General features: G+C 34.3%; 1 long non-coding RNA gene across 1 annotated transcript; it reads left to right on the plus strand.

The window, feature by feature from the left end:
* The first annotated feature begins 4,787 nt into the window (after positions 1 to 4,787).
* Positions 4,788 to 13,138, plus strand: LOC149533432 (uncharacterized). Its single transcript, XR_016357846.1, has 2 exons — positions 4,788 to 5,111; positions 12,823 to 13,138. It is a non-coding gene; the product is annotated as an uncharacterized LOC149533432 (long non-coding RNA).
* Positions 13,139 to 16,013: the final 2,875 nt, after the last annotated feature.

Consider the following 16,013-nt stretch of genomic DNA (forward strand, 5'->3'; position numbering starts at 1 on the left):
AAAAAAACTTGAAACCCTAAAACCATTAGAAACCCTTAATCAAAAATTATATCACATTTCAAAGATTCCCTTTTACATTTTATCTATATATAATTTGAAACCATTTGAAACCCTATTTATCATTCCCCTTTTCTTCTAAAATTATTAAAAATAGACCAAACCCTAATATTATGTTGAAACCTACAATGTACCTCAAACATTCCAAAAGATCAAAACAATAAGCAATGATTTTATCAACATTGTACACTACTTATTTCTAGATTCAAAACCCTTCAATAGAATTAAAAAAATTCAAACCCTTAAAAAATTAAAAACCCTTAATCGAAAATCATATCACATTTCAAAGATTCTCTTTTACATTTCATCTATATAAATCAAAACTATTTGAAACCTCCATTTATCATTCCCCTTTCCTCTAAAAAATTCCTCTATTGCCATTTAAGGTGGAAGAAAACCCTTAAAAAATTGACATTTTAACAACAATAAACAATGATTTTGGTAAACCCTTCAAAGAACCCTAGAAAAGCTTGAAACATTCACAAATTACACAATATAAATCAATGATAAAACACCCTTGAAGCAATCAGTGAATCAAAACCATTAAATCATTACAAACTCTTCAATCATTATAAACACATACAAAACTCCATCTTTCTCTTAAAACCTGCAAGATACTTCAAATTATTACTCAACATTGTACACTTTTTCTTTACCATTATCTTAAATTACTACTTTCTTTCACATTACACACAATCATTTCACGTTGAAACCCCAAAGACATAAAATAGAATCTACAGGATAATCATGGATACACTAAGTGAATGATAAATAAGAGCAAGAGTAAACACACAAAAAATGACATATTGCTCCTGAAACCTAGAAGATACTACAAACATTCACAACACAATAAAAAGCTTTGATTTTATCAACATTCTACACTATATCTTTACCATATTCTCAAATAATTACTTTCCCTCACATTACATGCAATCATTTAATGGTGAAACTCCAAAGACATACAATGAAAATTGTAGGATAATCATGGAGACACTAAGTGAATGATACATAACAATGAGATATTGTTACTTGTGTTGCTCGGATATCAAAATTGTCTCAATTCTTGCCTTTTTGAGCTATGGTTATTCTTAGAATATGCCTTGTTTTAAGCATTAAAATGGTCACTTACTCTCAGAGGTTTTGAGAAATTATGCCCTTTAAATATCTTTGGCTCGTTCCCAGCTCCGTCCAGCACTTCAAAATTTTAAAATCCAGCTCTCGAATCAAAAGTTGTCGCAAGTTAATGGAAGGAACCAAAATACGTTTTTTCAATCAAAATCTTAACCATTAACCTTTAAAAAGGTTAAGGTTTGGGGTCCAAAACATGTGTTTCACTTTGAAGCCTTGACCTCTCCATCAAAAAGAGGTTAAGATAAATTACCAAAACATGTATTTCGAACCATTAACCTTAACCTCTTGTCCAAACAGGTTAAGGTTAGAGGTTCAAAACACGTATTTCCTTCCCCATCATTAACCTTAACTTCTTGTCTCAAAGGTTAAGATTGAGCTCCAAAATATGTATTTTGGAGTTGGTTATTAACCTCTCTGATCAAGTTAGTAAAAGAAGAGAATTGAAAGGATGAATCATTGGCTAATGCTAATGCTAACTATTCAATTGGAGATAATCCAACAAAGCTTCAACATAGGAAATTGCGACAGCAAAGAAGAGAGAAAATAGTGGCTGATCTCATTCATCAGGATGACGAAGAAACAATGAACATTGAAAATGCAGCTATCACAAGATCTAAAGCAATGGATTTAGCATATATGGGAAAATACAACATTAGGAGATGTGACTATGAGAATGACAATGCAGATTCCATAGTTAAATTGATTAGAGATCAAATAAGTATGGCTTGGGTATATGCAAGCATTGCATGGTCTAGGAATAGCCATGCTATTTATAATGAGTTAATGAAGTGAAGTAAGAAAAGCCAATGTGTACTAGGTGAAGTGAATTTAGATTCAAAACTACCTCACAGTGCACCTTTAAAAATCAAGGCAATGGGTTAGTTTCTATCCAGAGCTAGAGAAAAATTATATGATTGTGCTACCATAACCAAAAAGTTGCAAGCCATGCTTTAGTCTGCAGAGCAACAAGTAAGAATGTTGAAAAAGTAGAGTACATTCTTAAGTCAACTTGCAAGAAAAACTATTCCAAAAGGTGTTAGCTGTTTGTCAATGCGATTAACGATCGACAGCTACTTGCTTCCACTTGAAGAACGTGAACCTGTATTGGGAATTTGCAGCGCAAAAATATGCAAGGAAAATGCTCTTGCTTCGAAAATCTACATTCATATCAGCATGTATCATGATTGAACCAAGGTGTATCTAAAGAAGCCGCAGTCAAGGCACATGACCAGTTTTATCCCGCGACTTTCCTGCATCTTCCAACTTGTAACACTCAATGCGGATGCATCAAGAACAATCTCTCAAACTCCATGCGCAGAAAGGGATTCATTCCTAATCCATGACGTGTAATGGAAGTGTAGACAAATACATGGGACTAAACTTGACATGTTTGATGAAATGCGCAATTAGAATGTGAACTGAATCCCATACAACTGGTGGGTGTGACTGAATGATCTTCGTCGATAACCATATGAATGTCTAGTGCGAGCTCAGAACATGGTGATTCTCAGGTTAAATGAATTCAGTGGGATTGGAAAAACTACTCTAGCTTATGATGTTTATGCAAATATTGGCCTTCAAAGCCACAAGAGTTGTAGGATTCATATGGAGCAAGATTGTACAAAGAATGTTCTTAAAATCCTCCAAGAACATATTTTGAACAGATTGTTCCACTGGAATGTGATGACTATGACCAAGGTCAGGGATTGATTTGATTGCTTTCCAAAGACTTTCGTGATCAACCTCTTTTTCTCTACATTGACAATGGTCTCCGTGAGGAAGACCTCAAGGAACTTCTTCCTAAGGACTTGGGTAGTTATTCACCACCCAAAAGCAGAATACTTGTCACCACCAGAAATCTCCAAGAGACGAACATATTTCTACAAAGGATTGGCATAGGCATGTTGTTTTCCATACTTTGCATCGTAGATGACAAATCTGTAACCAACACTTCATGAGTCCTCACCTCAAATGAACAAAAAGAACAAGGTTGTACAAAATGGTAGAAGGTGACATGAAGTGTTGGCAGGAGCTCTATGAGCGACATCTACATGAGAAAAATGAACCGGTTTAGGGTAAATTAGTCTTAGTAAATGAGTTAACCACAAGTAGTAACGTGATCATTCGTGAATGGTAATAGGGTCAGTTGTGGTTAAGTTAGGGTCACGATGGGGTGTAATAACATGAGGTTTTGATTTCAGCTAGGAACAATGTGTTTTAATTAAAATGACCTCATCACGACCTTTTCTACTAAGTGAGCGGATTGACATTACAAAGTGAACATTCATTGACACAGAAACAATTGCTTATTAGATTAATACGTGCTTTTTTAAGCCTAAAAGGGAAGGGTAATTGGGGGGTGTTGGGTGCCGGGTTCTGGGCCACCCAAAAGAGATGTGAAAAAAGATTCCACACAAGAACAAGTTTCTTTCTATCAATATACAACAAAGGAGCCAATATAAAAGAGATTCAACATATCTCCTCATTCACGGTCGTTAAAATTAATTAACTCATTTATTTTATAAATTAAATTTGAATTGACATCTAGCTTGACATAAGTAATAGGGGCACGGTAACGTCAGCAGTAGTTGCTAGCCAGCCATTAATTTGGTCTTGTCAGCTGCCAAAATCTATACTTCCAAGTTTTGTTTGATAAAATGTGATGAAAGTACACTCTGATACCATTTGATGAAGGGCCACACCACCCTTACCAACTCATACCCAAAAATGCCACAATATGAAGACAAGAGATGACAAAATGCTTCAAACAATTTTATTATACTTGAAATACAATAGCAATTACAATAACATTTCTGCAAGATCTCTCAAGATCCAATCCAAACCCAAGCTAGTCCAGATCCACACTCTAATAGAAACCTCCAAGATCTCAACTTGTGCTTGCAAGCCACCAAACAACTTCCTTGTTTGTAAACCACAGTCACTAGCTTTTCTCCAACTTTATCCAAGATCCAAATGTAAACTACCTCACATTCGGCGCTCTGTGTACACACTCACAACTCCGTCACAATCCTGCTGTAAATTGCCTCACATTCGGCGCTCTGTCCACAGACTTAAGAAAAATCACTCTTCACTTCCTCTTTCTCTTTCACACCTTGAAGCCTTCACACCTTCTAGCTTTCACACCTTAAAACTTTTCCTTTCAAAGCTTTCCACCTTCCAAAGCTTTCACACCTTGAAGTTTTCACCTTCCAAAGCTTTCACCTTTCCAAGCTTCACCTTCCAAAGCTTTTACACCTTGAAGCTTTCACCTTCCAAAGCTTCCTTCGAGCTTGACTAGAAATGCTCATATACATTGCTTAAATAGACACTTACCACCCCATGCATGATTTATCCACAACCTTCCAAAATTGCACAATATCCACAACCTTCTACAATATCCACAACTTTCTAGAATTCTATCAACACACCTCGATAAATGGAATGACAGTCTTTTTTTTCTTTTTAACTTTTCTATTTTATGCCACCTATGCACCTTGAAAATTGAAATTCCTCCTTTTTTTTCTTTTTCTCCTTTTTCCATTTTTATTTATTTATTTTTTCCTCTACTTTTTGTCACTTTCTTTCTCCTCCAATTTTTTTTTTTTTATTAAATTTTGTCGTGCAAGATACTCTGCATCAAAATGTCCGGCTCCATTTTTTCCCAACGCAGTGAGCTTTGCACCTGCCAATTGTTGGAATGTCACGGGGCAACCTTGTTTTTCGAACTTTCTGTCAATCATTTCTACAAGTTCTGCATTTTGTGAGGAATATGGCTCAAATGAAGTTTGATTCTATATAATGCTGTTGCAGCCCTACTCACCGCGGACGAAAGGAAAGTGAATGAATAAGAGGAAGAAGAAGAAGGGAGATGGAGCATGTGGTGGAGGCATTCCCTCAACTAGAGGACCGATCTCAGCATTTAGGTAACTCTGGAGTTTCTTCACTCCGTTGCCCTAGGTATAGCTATTGGTATTTTCAATAGATATTTTCTATTATTGGAGGTCGATTTTAAAATGGTTAACTATTATATTTAGAAATTCTACAAGTAGAAAGCAATCAAAAGGGAGGTCTGTAAAACTCCCGTGCTCTGTAATCTGTCAACACCCAAAACGATCTTCACAGGGCAGCACTTGTCTATTGTGAATTCTGCTCTTATTTTTTCATCCAAGGCTTTCGTTGTTACTAGTGACAGTAGGAAGTGAGCAGGCTTGAGAAGTTTGTGTAAGCATGGTTGAATTTTGTGTTAATGTGATATAAATATTTAAACATCTTTTTGGTTAGTGGGCAGAGTTGATGCTCTTGGTCTGGTATGATGTTATGCAACATAGCTGTTGATATTTTGTGATTATCAACAGAACGTATATTGTCCACCGAAATTCGGCAAATTAAAATATTTTCTAGAGATATCATTACATCCCTAACATTGACAACAGTACCAAAAAGAAAGAACATTGATAACAATAGCCTGCTTTTTGTTCAGTTGCCAAATCCTCTTCTTTTATGAAAAATAATTTAGAATTGCAATGCCAATAAATCTGCATTGCATTAGTAAATATTATCAAACTAATCCTGTCCATTAATTAACATGATAGGTAAAGAATTAGACTTGGTTCATGCACAAAACATATGAATCATGCTTTTGTGCATTACATTTATTTTACTATTTCTATAATAGATCCTATCTCTCATTCTACAATGGTCAACTCTAAAGATGATTTTACCTTCTTAGCACTCCCATGATGGATTAATGCCAAATCTAGCTTTGATAGGACAATACAATTAAGAAATCGGCGGAAATGTCATACATAGAATATAACAATTGAAATAGAAATATTAATAATTATTGTTAGCTACTTTTTTAGTCAAAATGAAGATTACCTCTAAAAAGATCCCAAACTAATAACCAATTTCTACAATATTCAAATCTAACAACTTTTGGCACGGGTAGACACTTAACTAACTCAAACACTTTTGACTCAATTTCAACTTCACCTTCTCTCAGTTTTGTTTTTTTTTGGATGAATCTGAGGCTCCAATTTCTTTTGCCTTAGGATCAATTTCAACTCCACGATCTTTCAACTTTTTCTCTTTTTGACTGATTACATTCCAAATTGCTTTTCCTATTGTGAGTTATGTAGATCCATGAAAATGATTGCTAGTATTCTGATGGGATGAATATGTAACCTATACACTGCTACACTGATTTTTTCCTGATATTTCACTAACTCATTTGGCCTCTTAATGTTAACTTTTGGCTCACTTTCACTGAGCTTACTGAACTAGATGTGGCTTTTGGATCAATTTCAATTGTAGATTGCTCTTTTGCTTTGGACTTAATTTCACCTTCTCCATCTCGGTGCTTTTCCCCCCTTTGGATCAATCTGGATCCCCATTCTTTTTCAATTTGTCTTAGTATCAATTTCTATCTCAAATAGCATTGCAACATCATTTGATTTATTTTCATTTTCATCTTCCATAACTTTTCTTTTTCCAAGTTGCATAGATCCATGGAAATGATTTGTGGTCTTGTGATGGGATTGATCTTGTACTTGATCTGAATTGGCTTGAGATGCACTCTGAACTTTTCATTAGAAGTGAAAGAATCTTGAAACAGTTTTTTAGTTTCTCATCATCTTGCTCTTTGAACTTCATGTAAGCTATATCATAAGCCTCAAAAGCTTCTTCTCTAGTCTTGAATGTAGGCAGGCAGCTATATTTGTGCTCCCCAATGGTCATTCTTTAGAGATACTTCATTGGACCCGATTGATATGTTTTCTTTGTCACTCTGATGTTCTGAAATAGCTTGAATCATGAGCAAAGAATCAGGGCTTTCATTAAGTCTCTACTTCATTAAACCCTTCATGCCCTCTTCATCTTGCTCCAACAACATCATTGAAATCTGCAACAACTAAAAAATTAAGAATCATAATCTGCAATCTAATTATTTTCAACTTCCTTTTTGTTTCTTTTCTGCTCTCTATTTGATAAAAATACCAACTTAAATCACCATTCCTGCATACCTCCTCCATTGCAAACTGGAACACTTCTAAGCCGTGTTTGATATTTCACCATCACTCAATCATTCAAAATAATCCTCAACACTGTTATTTTCCTTATGCACACAGTGTGTCACCCTCCATCATTACATGCCATGCAGCCCTCAATGTTGCCTTCTATGCTACTAATAGCATTCAATGGTTTATGCCCATTTCAGGATTCAAGCCAAAAGTTTTTCCTTCCTCCCATCATTGATCTTCCATTTTAAGTGCTCTGTAATGGTTTCTTGCTTTCCTATAAGAACTTCCTTACCATTGAGCCCCCCTGAGACTTTGTCATTGTCAGAATCCTACTGGCATTAGTGTCATCCATATACTTGCTTGAAAAAATTCTACACCATACTCGTTCTGGTTCGCTCCTAGAGTGGCATTTTGCACGCTCATCCTTCTAAGCCCTGCACCACCTTTCGCTTCCACCTAAAAAGCCTTCTTCCAATGAAAGTACTATTTTCTTCTCCATCAATCCTTCCCACAAAAAATTCTTTAAAAATAATTTCATATCATCCACCATTTTGCTAGTGATTTGGAAAATAAGGCAGCATAGATGAGTACTGCAGATACAACTGCTTTTTATTATTGTTATTCTCCTCAGCAAGGATATCCGCTTTCTTTTTTAGGTTGAGGCCTTGCCCCTACAATTACTAACCACCTCCTCCTATTGAGAAGACCGGCATGCACTTGAAAAAAACAATGCCCTTAAATTTACTTTTAGTGATGGGACAGAGGTGATACTGAAGCCCAAGATATTGGCTATCTGTTTTTAGGTATAAGGTATAAGAGAAAAACGACCGGCACTCAAAAAGAGCAATGCACCAAATCTCTTCATATCCTCAGTGAATACTAATATCTGATTTTAGTAACATAATTTTGATCCTCTCTTTATGCTGAGGATAACCTCATTTGTTACTGTGATGTTTTTGGTGATCTCACTCTAGAAGCCTTGATCTAGGATCAAGGTTGGCTAGGTAGTCTCAACCTAGGACCAGAACTACTAGACTAACACTAAGATCCAATTACCTAGGGCATTGAGACTTTGGTTCAATTTAGGTACATGATGATTATGATTAAGATTATGAAGTCTTACAATATATATTAAGATTCATCACTATACTATTGCATAAAAGTTAGATTAAGTTTAAAATGAGAGGGAAAAACATCTAGGAATTTACTTTTCACATTTACATTTTTCAATCACTTTGATGTGCATATATGAGCTACCATGAACCACGTGTGTTAAAATTAAACAAGTACTCAACATGAAAGTAAATGGGAAAAGATATTGATATGGGTGATATTTCATTTTCTCTCAATGTAATAAGAGATCTATCTTCGTCATCAAATTCCACTTATGCTAGCAAGATTGATCAATTATTTTCTATCAATGTTATTAATATTAAAATGAAAATATAAATAAATTTCAATAACAAATGAGAAAATGAAGACGTGTATGACTTGTAAAGAATCATTAAAATTTTAAAAAGATTATGTTGGTTGCTTTTTTTTCATAATGACCATCTGACATTTTCCATGAGCTTTTACTAATTCTGTGAATTCATAGTATTTCTATATCAAAATTATGACCTCTGATTCCTCAAGAATCAAACATGTAACCAATTGGACATATTCACCTTATTGACAATCGCTGTTGTTTTGTCCAGAAATATAAGGTCCTTTTAATTGATACTTTTCCATGAATTTTTACTATTTTTCCAAAAGCAGTTAAGGACAATATATAAATGTTTTATATTTGGAAGAATTGAATTTCCCAAATTACTCGTCATGTCAAACATTTATGAGAATTGAACTATTTATGACTCTTTAACATATAAATGTGGTGTTGAGGAGATGTAAACACCCAATTACTTGACCATACTTTGAATATTATGTTTATAATGACGTTTTTTATGGTTCATTTTGTTTTAAAGCTTATATTTCCATTACTTCTTAGTTTTATTACTTTAGCTGTCATTTTCCCAAAACATTTTTTTTACAATTTATGAATTTTTAGATATGAGGCGAAATGAACTTATGTCAGCTGTTGATGACAATATTGGGGTGTTGTGAGGTAATGAACTCATAACTCCTTGTCGGCCTTTGACCATATTCTTGTTTATAACTGCCATTTTTTGAGTTGATATAAAAATTTCTGTTACATCCCAAATTTTGACCTAAATTTTAAATTTATTTATAGCCATTAGATTGAATGTATTTTCTTTCATAATCATATGAAGAGGGTAGTTAAATATATCCGTTGTATTCATAATGTTAACTGTTTAATGAAGATGGTTGTTATCCATTATTTGTCATGTGATGTTTAGCAATTGCTTGGTTTTGGAATTATGGTTAATAATTAAATTCTTTATCTATATTAAATGCTATTATGGAACTTGTTATTATCATGGAAATATTGCACGGGTGATTGTAGGAGAAGATGAAGGGGAAAAGCATTGCTAAACAGGATCAACGGAATGAGATACTAGCTTAGTACAATTATCAGGTTGACAAGTATGACCTTTAATTGCCTTGGTAAGGACCTAGCGACTTGAACATTAGGATACAATCGATGGAACCACATGCGCTATTAAATAAACATTTAAAACATAAATTATATTAATTAAAAATAATACATACCTCAAATGCTTTTTGATTGATTTTTTCCACCACATCATTATATGTATACCTATGTACATGCACATACATATAGGAATAAAGTGACACCATAATATTATTTTTATAAATAATATGATGCCACCTCATAAGTATATCTACGTGCAAGTAGATGGATATAAATTATAATTATCCTCGATTTATAACCTTCAAATCTTTTTCCATATTTATTCATTTTTCTTGCTAAAAACCAAAATGAACATTTGGCATATTTATTTGGCGACCAAGAGCGAAGTTCTCTTCTTTATGAGTAACAACATTTTAGAAGCCAAAGAGACTTCAATACCTTGTTATTTTGAGCCTAGAGAGATCATGAGCATAAGGACATATCACTTGACTTCTTTCATATCACCCAACTTCGGTTTCATAACACTCGATACCTTTGCAGATATCACACGATATCTCTGTAATATACCACTTGGTAATCATTGCATTTTCCTTCTACGATTTCCCTTTTATATTGATGTTCTGCTGCAAACGTGATTGATAATTAAATTGGGATTTGCGTTAAAGATTTCTTCCGTGAAGAGTGGGGCTGATTGTTAGCATCCAGCAAGACTCCATTTCTTTTCCAAATTTTACCAAGTTATGTGGTTGTCCATATTCCAAGCATTGCGATATGTTTTATTATCAGTTATTGCTGCATTCCGATTATTATAGCAGTAAGACACAGTTTCATATTATGATGCAAATCATCTTGCTTAAATGCCATTGGTTAGACCCTTTGTAGGACAGAGCTGTTATGATGAATAAAAGCCAAGTAACCATGACATGATATCATATTTTATTTATGCCACTAAAAGTTTGAATCAAATGATATTTATTCTGCAAGTCTTAAAGATTTCATTTTTCAGATCATAGATTGTGATAAGATGGAAACATATAATATTCATATATCAGTTGACGATCAGCAGACAGAGCCGATTGCTTTGAGATTCAAAACACCTAGGACTCGCTGGCTTTATAGCCATGAAAAAAGTGAAGAGGTGAGATGGAATCTGCAATAACATGGAAATCAAAGTTAGACATGACATAAGAAATCTAAATTAATTTCATTTAATAGCTCATGCTTGCTCATACTATTGTTCGCTTGTTGTCAAGTCGAGCTATCGTGATTAGGTCATTGAACCCATTAGAAAACCTTGGCCAAGCTCGTTTAAGACATGTTTGCCATCTATGATCACTTGATGTCAGTAGAGCTAGTTATTCAGACATGTTCATCCATAACTGTGTGAACATTTTAAACAACGGATTGGTCAGGTGGCTACACTAAAAGTATCCCAAGTTTGTTCCTAGGGTAGGGAGGGCCTTTCTATTCAATAGATTGTGTGGGGATAAATATGGTCCAAGGTTGGGAGGTTAAGCCTAACTCAATGCTTCTCCTCTTATTGAAAGTCGAAGCTTCCACAACCAATTAAAGACTCACCAGATATTTCTCGCATGTTCTTCTTTCTTTATCATGTTATGCATTTATTTGACTTATATGCAAGGAAAGATAGTAAATCGTTATTTCAGTTATATCAGTTGATTGTTATTACAGTTATTTCAGTTGAATGTTATCATTCGGTTAATCGTTATTACAGTTATTTCAGTTGATCATTGTTACAGTTATTTCAGTTGGACGTTATCATAGTTATTTTCAGTTAATTGTTACTACAGTTATTTTAGTTGATTATTGTTATAGCTATTTCAGTTGAGCTTTGCTATCTCAGCTAATTGTTGGTAGTTAAAAGCAGTTAATGTCTCATGAAAATGAATTCAATGTATATTGTTCAATAATTAGTTGAGGAAAACTCTTTCTAGATTACCTTTATTTTGTTATGAAAATTGTTTGTTACAGTTTTTATTGTTTTGCCAGAGTAGTTTAGTACAATTAATGAATTTTCAACAGTTTAATGAAGCCTGACAAAAGTAAGAAATGAGAACAGGGTAGTGTCTGGTTGCCTAAAATTGTAATTATAAGTTGTTCTTTGATAAATGTCGAGCTCACATTTTTGCACACACAGTTAGAATGCTAGAAAAATTATGAGATCGACTTTGCAAATGCCCATTCTATGGAGTGTCGATTGTATCAAATGTCATAAGGCAATGTTTTTTTGAGTTTTCTGCCAAACATTCTATTGATAATTTCTTATAAATTTTTTATTTTTGTGGTTCTGTATTCAATTCATTTAGGACACCAAAAGTGGGGTTTTGCTTGGTGCAGCAGCTTCTTCACTTGAACACTTAGTTGACATGCTTAAGTTTCAGGAATTTGCGTTCACGTATTTATTGCAGGTCTTCCAATTTTTAGGTCTGTAACAAGTCTCAAACTACTCATGTCTTTTGCATGTATTGCTCATCATTCAAAATGGTGCAAGGAATTTTAAATCTATACACCAGTGAACAAATGTTTGGCATTTCATTTCTCTGCTTCTTTTAGCTGAAAACATATCTCTCTTAAATTGTAGTGAACAAGAACCAAAGATTGCAAACAGATAGTGCAGTGAGGAAATAGTCATTGACAAACTAATCAAACCAGAAAACATCTGAGGCATGCAAGTTGTATGCCAAAGTACCTTCAGAGTCCAGAGTATCTTGAAAAACTTGGAGCTAGGAAAACAGTGGGCATTTCATGAAATTATGCAATATTGAACATATTATTTCCATGGCTTCATAAAAATATTCAATCTAGACTAGGATAAAGAGCCCAGAGGTCTAGGTTCTACACAAGAAAACAGTTTTCCACATAAAATTCATTTTAAGTTCTTGTGAGAGAATTTAGCTCTTTAGTGGGATCTGTTGGGCTTACTAAATTGTTAAATGAATATGAATTTAATTCTTTTTTGTAACCGACACAATTTTATAAAAATAACTGCACAGTTTATTCAAAAAACATTCTTTCTAATTCTGTGTTGTTTATTTTCCACAGAGGTTGTGTATGGAACAATGCATAACTGGGTTTGATGAAAAAGTTGTTTTGATCCAGTGAGGAGGTGAAATCATGAAAGTCAATTGAAAATGAAAATAAGGGAACAATGAATTGTAGATGGTTTGAATTGCAGTCAATTCGAAGGAGCCTATGGGAAAAACTCTTTTATGAAGCATATGTCTGTGAAGAATATCCATAGTTATGGTTAACAATTGTGTGTGGTTTTCCGAATGTCTTCTAGGAATAAAGTTGATGTTGAGAAAAGAATTATGCATGTCATTAATGAAAGATCATTGATAGTATTTGAAAAGTCACATTTGACACCATTGTGTGCGTTGTGTATAATGACTGTGAGCTTCTGTGAGTAACTGAAGAGTTGCCATTGACATAATATATCAAGTTCATTTTAAAAATAAGTATTTTTGTCTACTTAAATGAATCATGCACATATACATGCATGCAAGTGAAATCACCAGAACAAGCCGTACCTATTTACCCTGCAAGTGTTTTCTCCTTATCAGTCACGAAAAAAAAATCTCTCAACAACTCAAATAAGTGAAATGACTCGGTATCATGCATAGCATTATTTAATTTATCCAGGCAATATAGTCTATCAGGTTAGCAATTTTAGGAACTTTCTCACTACTACAGAGTGGATGTATTTACGACGGTTGTTGAAGACAATATTTTATTTTTGTCTTTAACACATGTTTTTATTTAATTAATATTTTTAAAATTTTTAATCGCATTAGGTAGAGACAAAAGGAAAAGGCAGTTTAGGTATGAGTATTAAGTTTCACATAATAGCGGCATCATTTCGTTTTCCCCAGCTCCTGGCGCCCAAACTAGACCTCTTCTGCTATGACGAACTCATCGAACTGTTGCTTCTTCTGGAATCAGCGGCAAGCATTGAGGCATCATTGACGGTAAGGTTCATCATGCAGTTAGTTGTTCAGATTTTATATGTGAACATGCATCAATACAAATTTTTCCTATGCCCTAGCCACCTTCATGACCGTTCTCAATGCAAGGGCCCTTCATGAAGTGGGTTTTCCCCTGTATCTGTACAAAACCCATTCTGTAAGCTTTTCATCCCAGTTGTAATCAATCTTTTACCCACTGCCTCACTTTTTTTCCCCCTCATGGTCATCCAACCGTGCGCAGGGAATTGATATTTAACATGCATCTTTCTGTCTATAAAATTGACATTCATGGTGCTAACTTTGTGAAAAATGCCTACTGGATATGCAGGTGGCTTTGAGTGTGAGGAGATTCATGAGGGATTTTCCATTTTTTAGGGGACTTGAATTATGCAGGCAAATCTCCCATGAATTCTTTGCACATTTTTTAATTTTTAATTTTAGATTTTGTAATTTATTGTTTGAAACTACTTACATATGTGATGTGCTCGGTGTTACAGCACTTGGATTCTCCAGATAACATTCCCAATGTGGCATGGGTGTTTACAAAACTTGACAAGGAGAAGGTAACCTTTTATTTGAAGTCTTAATGCATCAGATCTGCAGCTTTTTTATCGGGATAAATATTATATTTATTTATTTCTATAGAGTCAATTATCCCTAGTGTAGTGCTTGGACCATTTTCTCTCCAGCACTTGTTTATAGTTTAACATTTTTGAATTATTGCAAGCCAATAGAAAGGCTATGCCATCACAGGATACACAAAAATTGCTATGCTCAAAGCTTAGATCTGTTAGTGTGAGTACAGGCTATAGACCTCTGATTTCATTGATCAATTCAAAGCCCTCCTATTGAAAGAGAAACCTTAACTAAGGAGTGTAGGGCTAGATCTGGAACAAGGTGGAATTTCTTCAATTAGCTCAGAGAGAAAGCTAGATCTGCATTTCAAACAGGTAAGAAAATCCCCTAATGCCCTGTAGATCTATTCTGTTTCTTTTTAGTAATTTGGGTATTGTAAGAGCTGGGCTTTTGAATCATAGTGTCCTTATAGTCTGCTTATTCCTTTTCACTTCCGCTCACATCTTAAGGCCCATAGATGTTAGATTCATAAGATATATTTATATGTAAATCATTTGTAGATTTACTGGCCTCTGTGGTACGAACAGTTGAGATCACATACCTTCTCTTTTTATGTTCTCACGCTTTTTGAGAGGTGTTGTAAGAAATTGTCAAGAAGTGTAATTATACTGAAGGCATATGTTTTGTTAATGCAATATCAGATAGCGTTGGGTAGTTAATAGCTTCTTTTGTGTACTTTTCGTGTGCACACTAGCATTTTTGTTTGTGTTAAGGGATGTACTTATTTATTTTGCTTAAAATAAGTTTTCTTTGAAAATGGGCATGTCATTTCTGGATTAACATATTGCATAGCATTCAAAATTTGATGCTCCCATTGTTAATCATATGGATAGGCATCTTGTATCTAATCTCTGCTAATAAGGGGAATGAAATAAGGTACAAATTTTTGTGTAGGTTTTTAGCTCCATTTTGAGTGAATATTGATTGTCACTAGGGATTTTTGCCATGCTCTTTGCTATATTGGGCCATCAACGCATAAAAAATAGTTGCTTCTATGGTAGGACACGGCAGTGAATTATGGAGCCTATCATTTAGATAATCAACATTCAAACTTCAGTAAAGGGAGTTAGTACCAATATTGGATTGCACGGGCAGTAAAACAACTCTAGTGTTGCTAAAATACTCCTAGTCCTATGTGGGTATCTCTGGGATTAAGAGAATAGGATCAGATGTATGACATTGACATTCAATTTAAAGACTAATTGTTATGACATATTTTATTTATCTTTAAAAAATGATGACTCCTTTGTTGAGACGAGTCTAAAGTTTTGGCTTCACAGGAATCCAGAAGTCCTGTACCATGTTCCCAGCATTCCCTTGAATCCAACACCCCCCCATTCTCTTTAATCAATAAGTGTGAAATGAATCTTACAAAAATGGGTTGCATGAATACCATAGAAGTATATGTCAATGGCGTAATGGAGGTGTAAAGTTTACAAACATTCAAAGAACCCACAAGGAATCTCATCCCATAACTAAAGAGAGAAATGGGAAGTAGAATGAAATAGTTTAACATTTCCAAATCATCTATCATTCTGTTTGGCTTTCAAACACTCTCATAAAACAAAATTCAGTTTCCTTCATCAATTGCTTGTCCTTAATAGATCTGGAATGCCATTTGAGTCCCTATTG

This window comes from Cupressus sempervirens, chromosome 10 (assembly GCF_028749045.1).
Source record: "Cupressus sempervirens isolate cs-2001-9-10 chromosome 10, ASM2874904v1, whole genome shotgun sequence".
Taxonomy (NCBI): domain Eukaryota; kingdom Viridiplantae; phylum Streptophyta; class Pinopsida; order Cupressales; family Cupressaceae; genus Cupressus; species Cupressus sempervirens.